At 48.2% G+C, this 8711-nt stretch overlaps 1 pseudogene; it reads left to right on the top strand.

Moving 5' to 3' along the window:
- The first annotated feature begins 5700 nt into the window (after positions 1-5700).
- Positions 5701-8396, top strand: LOC147245589 (uncharacterized; annotated as a pseudogene).
- The last annotated feature ends 315 nt before the right edge of the window (positions 8397-8711 follow it).

Genomic DNA, 8711 nt, shown 5'->3' with positions numbered 1-8711 from the left:
TACCCCAAAGTACAACTGAAAGTAGTGTCAAGCACCAAACTCACTACACTGGAGAAAAAAACAAACTGAAGAACAATTGCAAGGTGAGGAGCAGAAGATACCGCGCTAAATGTTGGCCACCACTGGAGCAATCAATGGGAATCTGGCACAGGAGACACTGAGAGGGTGGTTGAAGAAGCCAGCTAATCAGGCAGAGCGAGCTGCTCTGAATGCCCCGCCCCTTGGCACTCGCTCTGCAGGGAGAGGGAGAGGGAGTGACAGGGAAAACAGGATCATAACACTATGTAGATTAGTGATGTCAAAGATTATTCAGTGTCCTGGTAGGCAGGTATCATCACACAACTCAACATAGTCTTTTGTTGTATTTCACATTGTATAAAAAAACCTGGGTACCTTAAGTAGTAAAAGCTGATGTGTGAAGTAACATGAGTTCAGCCAGCTCCTTCATTCCCATGGTACTTTTTTAAAAATATGTTTTGTTGTTTTTCAGGAAATTTGACCCTAAATAGATACAGTCCACACACACGTCATTTACACAACAAAGTCACCTCCAAAACATACGGTGCATTGTTCCTCATGTACATCAGTGTTCACCCCCTCTTCCCATCCCACTCTCCCCACCCTCCCAGCTCCAAGCCAGGCTACCACCCCCCACCAACACACCCACCCACAAGGTTACAGGTCAAAGATAAATAACTATGTAAAACAATGAAAAAATAAATAGACAATAAAAATAATCAAATATATAAGTAAATAGGATAAAAAGAGAATTTTAAAAGAAAACGAGATCAAAGGAAGAGAAAGAAGAAGGAGAGAGAGAAGAAGAGAAAAGAAAGGGAAAGAAAGAAAAAAAGGAAAAAAGAAAAAAGGGTTCTATATCTATATGCATGCGTGAATACACACATGTACCTATAGCACATGCACACACGTCTTCACAGTAAAGGTCATGCAAGAGTTCAAGCCTACTCAGGATCAAGGGGTTCTTGTATCGAGTCATAATAATCAAGGAAAGGTCTCCACACCTTGAGGAAGGTTTGGGAGGACCCTTCGAGTGTGTATTTGATCTTTTCTAGTTTCAAGAAGTCCATGATATCGTTGATCCAATGAGAAAAAGATGGAGGAGTGTGTTGCCTCCATGCAAAGAGGATCAAGCGTCACGCAAAGAGTGTAGTAAGAGCCATGACAACATGGGCTTTAGCAGGTAAGACAGCTCAAGATTCCTCAGGTGTTCGACCAAAAAGGGCGCAGGTTGGTTTGGGGTCTAAAGGAGTTCCTAACATCTCACTAAGGGTTTTAAAAATACTTGTCCAAAAGGTAGAAAGAGTCGGACACAGCCAAAACATGTTAATTAAATCTGCAGGCTGGTTTCTACATCGAGGGCATGATGGACCAAGGTTCGGATGGATCTTTGCCAACTTAGCCTTGGTAAGGTGAGCTCTCTGTATAATTTTCAATTGAGTGAGGCTATGTTTAGCGGACGCAGATGAGAAGTACATATCAAGCTTAAGAGTCCCACTGGTTATCTTTGCGAACTATTCCAAGGTCAGAGTCCCAGGCTTTTCTTAAGGTGTCAGTGGGTTAAGTTGCTGAATGAGGTCATAGATCTGAGCACTCAGTCCTCTGTTGTCTGATTTCAGCTCTAGGATACAGTCTACTTATGATTTACTGGCTTTATCTGGGAAAGAGTGAAATTGCTTTTGTACAAAGCTCCTAATCTGAAGATAACGAAAGAAATGGTTGTTGGGTAAACTGTATACTTGAGAGAATTGGGAGAAAGATGCAAATGTATTTTCTATGTACAAGTTACAGATTGATGTAATGCCTTTGTCAAACCACTGGGTAAATATAGGATCTGTACAGGATGGGGCAAACGGGATTCATCTTAATAGGGGAGAGGGCAGAAGGACTTTGTATTCCAAAATGTTTTCTAAATTGAGCCCATATTTTCATATTTTTATAGAATTGTTAACTATTGTGTTTGAAGTCAAGTAATTACGAATGGGGGGCGGGGGGGGGGGGGGCTGCACAAATCTCAGTTTGTCCCATGGTACTTTAACCAGGTCCCCACAGAGCTGTTCTGTTATGGGTTATTAGGTTAAGTGTCAGGCAGCCCGGTGGAGCAGTGGTCCTCACTGTGGCCCCCAGCAAGAAGGTTGTGGGTGGAGCCCCGGCAGCAGCACGGGGTCTTTCTGGGTGAGTCTCCATGTTCTCCCTGTTCCTGCGTGGGTTCTCTCTGGTACTCCAGCTTCCTCCACAGTCCAAAGACATCAAGAGGGGACCAGGTTAATCCAGACTCTAAATTGACCGTAGGCATGGCTGGGAGAGCCAATGGTTGTCTGTCTCTATGTGTTGGCCCTGCCATGGACTGGTGACCTGTCCAGGGGGAAGGCTGCTGGGATAGGCTCCACCCCCACCACCCTGAACAGGAGAAGAGGGAGAACATGGAGGGATGGATGGATGGATGATGGATGTGTGGATGATGGATGGATGAAGGTTAAGTGTCTCACTGAGACTCTAAACCAGAAGTTACCTGCAGATGGTCTGGAAGCAGATTTCTCTCCCAACTCTTATCATTTATGGACATTTTCAGATCTGCGCTGTCATACCTGGAAGTGGATTTCAGTCTGAACCTTTCCTTGTATGGAGCTGTGCCGTTTAGTCTGAATTTAGAACAGGCTGCATGGTAATTGAGGTTGCTAAAGTTAGTCAGGTGTCATAAATGCAGCACAGTTAACACATATGTAAAACCTATTAATTGCTTTGCCACTGTTACTTGTTTTTGGTTTTTCATTTATTTGGTTGTGTATAAGGCTGGTGTGTAGTGACTGAAACCATGGGCATACAAAGTAAACACACAAAAAATATAATAACTGTAAGTCAAGTCAAGTCAGGTTTAGTTGTGTGTCACCAAATCCCAACCAAAGTTCTCTCCTGACTCTTTCCAAGTAGAGCAGGTCCAGCACCTCCCTCCTTCAATGAACCTCCACCCAACAATTCTCCATCAGCAAGCACATCCTGCAACAGCAGCCACCAGAACCTTCCTTTACCAGCAGGAAGGTGGAGCAGATCCAGGATCAGTGGGGACGGAGAGAGAGCAGGAGAGCAGGACAGAGACAAAGACAGAGAATGGAGGAAGACAGAGAGACAGAAGGAAAGAGAGGGACAGAGATAAAGAGGGAGAGAAAGGAGGGGAGACTGATGGACAGAGACAAAGACAGAGAATGGAGGAGGACAGAGAGACAGATGGAAAGAGAGGGACAGAGATAAAGAGAGAGAAAAAGGAGGAGAGACTGATGGACAGATGGGGACGTGAGCAGGTGGAGCTACGGGTGGCAGCTGGAGCCTCTTCTTGGGCCTCATGTATCAACGAGGTTTAGACGCTCACGTTCAGATGTATCAACGCGAAAAGTTTGTCGATTCTTGCGTTGTTTCACGCCAACTCTGGAGTTGCGGTAGAAGTCGGTCTTGCGTAAACTGCACTTTGGTCCGTTGGCGACACCCTGTGGCGAAGTTTGGTAACTGACATTATTTGATAACTGCACATACACCGGGCACGAAAAAGCCTTCCAGCGGGAGATAGCAGATCGTTCCGGGGTGAGTCAGTTGACCCTCAGCCGGGCCAGGCCCTGGGTGGTGGACCTGATCATTGAACAGGCCAATATTAATTTGCAGCAACAGCCGGATTCTCAACTGTCTAATTCTCTAATGACTGCACTCATGTTGCCACAAAAGTGCCGTCCCATGAGGAACACGCTTACGTTCATCGTAAGGGTTTCCACTCCATCAATGTGCAGATCATCGATGCGCAGAGGCTGGAGGGATGGACGCTGATCCCGGCCGGGCAGCAGTCATTGCACGCCAGAATTTCATTTCCACAATGTGAATGAGTAAGAAGCTACTACAAGATTCATGAAGCCAGATTAATTTATTTTGTCCACTAAACGTTCCAGAACATTTATCAGGCGGTCAAACCGCTCACTGATCCCTGTTATTCCCCTTATAATGTCCTCCTGACTGCAGGACCACCTGTGTGAGGACCCTCCCTCTGGATCTTTGTGGACCAGAGGATGCGCCGCTGGGTCCAGGTGGGCTGGAGGACCGTCCGCCACTGGTCAGCCTGGTGCTGGTGCTGGGGCCGGGGGACAGGCTGGCCCGAATGCCGCTAGTCCTGGCGGATGACTCTGAGCCGGCGGACGGGCTGGCGTGGGAGCTATTTTTTCCTTTACATCTGTGGCAAAGCAGATGGAAATTTTGCGTATGAAATGGACTTGCCACTGACCCTCCAGGCTCTCGACGTCAGCATGCTCAAATTCCGTCAGGTGCCCCTCTCCCTGACCCCCACCTGTCTGGCTGGCACTCCTCCGGAGGTCAGCTGCACGCCGCTTTACCTCCACCTTGAGGTCCTGTTAGTGCCATTTTCCATGTTGTTATTTAAATTTAGATTGAAGCCAGTTGATGGTTGCAGTTGTTGCATTTAGTGATTGTGCAGTGTTGAACTTTAGCCAATAACAGGTCCAATCACTTTTTTTCATCTCGTGGAGGGGCGTTGCTCTGAACCCACCTCGTTCACCTTCTCACTTCTTATCCACCATCAACATTCATTGTTCATCCTGACACCACTGGACAGGCTGACCAACAGAATCTGCTGTTTCTCCTCCACCTCTCCTACCAGCACCTTCAGCTCCACGCCGTGAACCTCTTTTTCTTTGACATTATTTTGCGAGCTCCGACAGCGGAGACCCTATTTAAATAAATTTTCGTATTTATAGGTGGGCGTCATGGGGGCGGGTCCTCCGACATCTGTGCTCAATTCCACGCCGATTGCGATGTATCAAGGAAACATGCGTGGATTCTGGCATTCGCACATATTAATACATCCAGATTTTTTTTGTGCGTACGCAACTCTCTCTCTTCTTGCGACCGCAAGTTTTTAGTATGAGATCCACGCAAGTATTGATACATGAGGCCCCTGGTCTGGAGCCTCTTCAGGTCTGGAGCCTCCTCCAGCAGCACCGGGATCTGGGATGAGGGGAGAAGAAGAGGAGTTAGTAACACGTATGAGTATGATTTATGAATAACACATACAGGAGGAGAGGACACAACTTTGTAAACAAAGCTAAATTAAGATACAGAGCCTTGCAAAAGTATTCATACGCCTTGAACTTTTCCATGTTTTTTATGTTAAAACTGCAAACTTAAAAGTATTTTATTGTCATTTTATGTGACTGACCAACTCAAAAAAAATAATTGTGTAGTGGAGGGAAAATGATAGGTGGTTTTCAAGATTTTTTTTCAAAGTAAAACTCTCAAATATGATACATCAGATTCACACTTAGTAGGAGGTGTAGATGCAGTGCAGTTGTTGTCGCTATTGTTGTTGTTTTTACTGTTGTTGTTGCTGTCGTTGTTGCTGTTATTGCTCCTGTTGTTGCTACTGATGTTGGTTTTACTGTTGTTGCTGCTGCTGTGTTTCTCTCCAATGGCATGGTGACTGAACTGTTTTCATTAAAGTTCATTCAAATATTACATAACCTTTAATAATATTTTTTCATCCTTATTTGTGGGCTAGGGGTTACTGAAAGTGCAGAGGAAGTGTTCTGGTACCACATGTGGTCTGGTCCAGCTGATACAGGTTCCACATGGAGGTTGCTTGTTTGATTTTCACTGTCCTCTGCCGAACTGTCAGAGCTCCGTAGCATAATGAGGAAAAGGCTCATCATTCTCCGTCGAGCAGAGTGGCATAGGAGGAGGGGTAGAGAGAGAGCCAGGAGACGTGCAGCCTTCATCTCAAATCCCTTTGGTTTCACCAAGAAGATCCTCGGGCGAAAAAGAAGTGGCCACCTTGCCTGCACTCAAGACAAGGTTAACAAGTACCTCAATGCCACCTACAGTGACAATACAAGAGAGGAAGATCTTGGGCCATGCAGAACCTTGATAACCCCGCCAGAACCCACCTCGGCATTTAACACCAAGGAGCCAACTTTGAAAGAAGTTGAGGAGGTTGTCAAGGCAGCTAGATCTAATTCAGCACCAGGTCCCAGCGGAGTGCCATATGTGGTTTACAAGAGATGCCCCGGACTCTTGAAGTGACTATTGACAATCCTTAGGGTCATCTGGAGAAGGGGGAAGGGGAAGGCCCAGCAGTGGCGACACGCGGAGGGCGTCTGGATTCCAAAGGAGGAGAGCTCAATCACCATCGAGCAATTCAGGATCATCTCACTCCTCAGCGTCGAGGGCAAGACATTCTTCAGTATTGTTGCCCGGTGCTTGATGGAGTTCCTCCTGAGGAACACGTACATCGACACCTCTGTGCAGAAGGGAGGAGTCCCAAAGGTTCCAGGATGCATCGAGCATACAGGAGTTGTCACCCAGCTGATCCAGGAGGTACGAAAAGGCAAAGGAGATCTGGTAGTCCTTTAACTTGACCTTGCCAACGCCTACTGGTCTATGCCACACAAGCTGGTGGAAACCTCGCTTGACCGACACCATGTTCCAGGCAAGATCAAGGACCTCATACTGGACTATTACAGCTGCTTCAGTTTGAAGTCATTTCCGGAACTAGTAACATCCGCATTTCATCGGCTTGAGAAGGGCATCATCACAGGATGCACAATTTCTGTGGTATTGTTTCCCTTGGCCATGAATATGATGGTGAAGTCAGCAGAGGTGGAGTGCAGAGGACCACTCACCAACTCAGGTATGCAACAGCCCCCCATCAGAGCATTTATCGATGATCTGACGGTGACTACAATCTGTCCCGGGCTGTAGATGGATCCTCAAAGGCCTGGAGCATCTTATCAGCTGGGCCCGGATGAACTTCAAGCCAGCCAAGTCCAGGTCCCTGGTGGTGAAGAAGGGGAAGGTTTCAGAGAAGTTTTGCTTCTCAATAGGAGACACCCAGACTCCATCTGTGGGGGAGAAGCCAGTTAAGAGCCTGGGCAAGATCTATGACTGCAACTTGAAGGACACCGCAGCACTCCAAGCAACATCAGAGGGGTTAAGAACCTGGCTGACGGCAGTGGATAAGTCAGGGCTTCCAGGCAAGTTTAAAGCCTGGCTTTACCAACATGGTATCCTGCCTTGACTTCTCTGGCCACTGCTGGTCTACGATGTGCAAATTACCACCATCGAGTGCTTCAAGAGGAAGGTCAGCTCTTTCCTGCGGAAGTGGTTGGGCCTACCACAAAGCCTCAGCAGCATCGTCTTGTACGAGAGGAACAACAAACTTAAACTACCTTTCAGCAGTCTGACGGAGGAGTTTATGGTTACCCGAGCAAGAGAGGTGCTGCTGTATAGGGACTCTAGTGACATCAAAGTCTCCTCAGCTGGCGTAGAAGTGAGGACCATCAGGAAGTGGTGTGCTCAAGAGGCAGTCGACCAGGCTTGCGGCACAGCGAGCTGGTGGGAACAGTGGCATCCGGACGGGCAGGACTTGGGAGCAACCGTAGACCTTCCTACAAGAAGGTCAAGGGGAAGGAAAGGCGACAGCTGATCCAGGAGGAGGTCCGGGCAGGGGTGGAGGAAGCCCGCTGCAGTAGGACAGTGGGGATGCGGCAGCAGGGGGCATGGACCCGTTGGGAGGAGGCAGCTGCCCGGAAGATTTTGTGGACAAAGCTATGGTGATCTGAGCCACACCAAAGCAAGTTTCTGATCCAGTCGGTCTACGATGTCCTCCCAAGCCCATCCAACCTCCACCGCTGGGGCTTGGGTGAGAACCCACTGTGCCCTCTCTGCCAAAGAACTGGATCGCTGGAGCACATTCTGAGCTGCTGCCCAAAAGCACTGGGAGAGGGGCGCTACCGCTGGCACCATGACCAAGTGCTACGGGTCATTGCAGAGGCCATCAGCACAGGGATTTCCACCAGCAAACACCTACAACCAACAAGGCAGGCCATCGCCTTTGTTAGGGCTGGGAAGAAGCCACAGCAGCTCAGGAGTCAAGCTGGGGGACTGCTGGCAACAGCCGGGACTGGCAGCTGAAAGTCAACCTAGGGAGACAGCTCAAGTTCCCAGAGAACATCGCAGTGACCACACTCAGGCCAGACATGGTCCTGGTGTCGGAATCAACAAGGCAAGTGGTCCTGCTGGAGTTGACTGTTCCCTGGGAAGACAGGATGGAGGAGGCTTTTGAGAGGAAGAGAGCCAAGTATGAGGAGCTGGCAAGCGAATGCCGAAGCAGGGGATGGAGGACCCGATGCAACCCCATCGAGGTCGGATGCAGAGGATTCACTGGCCAGTCTCTCATCGGGGCACTCAAGATGCTGGGAGTGAAGGGACTGCAAAACAGGAGAGCCATCAAGAACATCAGCGATGCAGAAGAAAAGGCATCCAGATGGTTGTGGATCAAGCGGGGCGATCCGTGGACACAGGCTCTTAAGACACAAGCCAGGACTTGATCACCCCAGCTGGGTCCCCTGGGCGAGGGTGTCTGTTGTGAGACCCGGAACACCCAGTGAACCCAGGTGTCAACACTGATGATGTGTCTTAAGTTGCACCAAAAGTGTATTTTAGAACCTGGTAATTACGTTGAAGTGTCCATGAGCAGGACACTGAACCCCTGATTCCTCCTGATGAGCATGATGACAGCTGCAGCATGTGTGTGTGCGTTTGTGTGTGTGTGCATTTACCATGTGAATTAATGTAAGAATGAGTAAATTGGAGATTTTTTTTTTACATTTACTCTTTCATCCATAAACACTGAAGGTTCAAGA

The sequence above is a fragment of the Aulostomus chinensis genome, chromosome 18, assembly GCF_037954235.1.
Source record: "Aulostomus chinensis isolate RoL2024-O1b breed Wild chromosome 18, RoL_Achi_v1.0, whole genome shotgun sequence".
Lineage (NCBI taxonomy): Eukaryota > Metazoa > Chordata > Actinopteri > Syngnathiformes > Aulostomidae > Aulostomus > Aulostomus chinensis.
The sequence above is the reverse complement of the archived record's forward strand: the minus strand, read 5'-3'. Positions and strand labels throughout refer to the sequence as shown.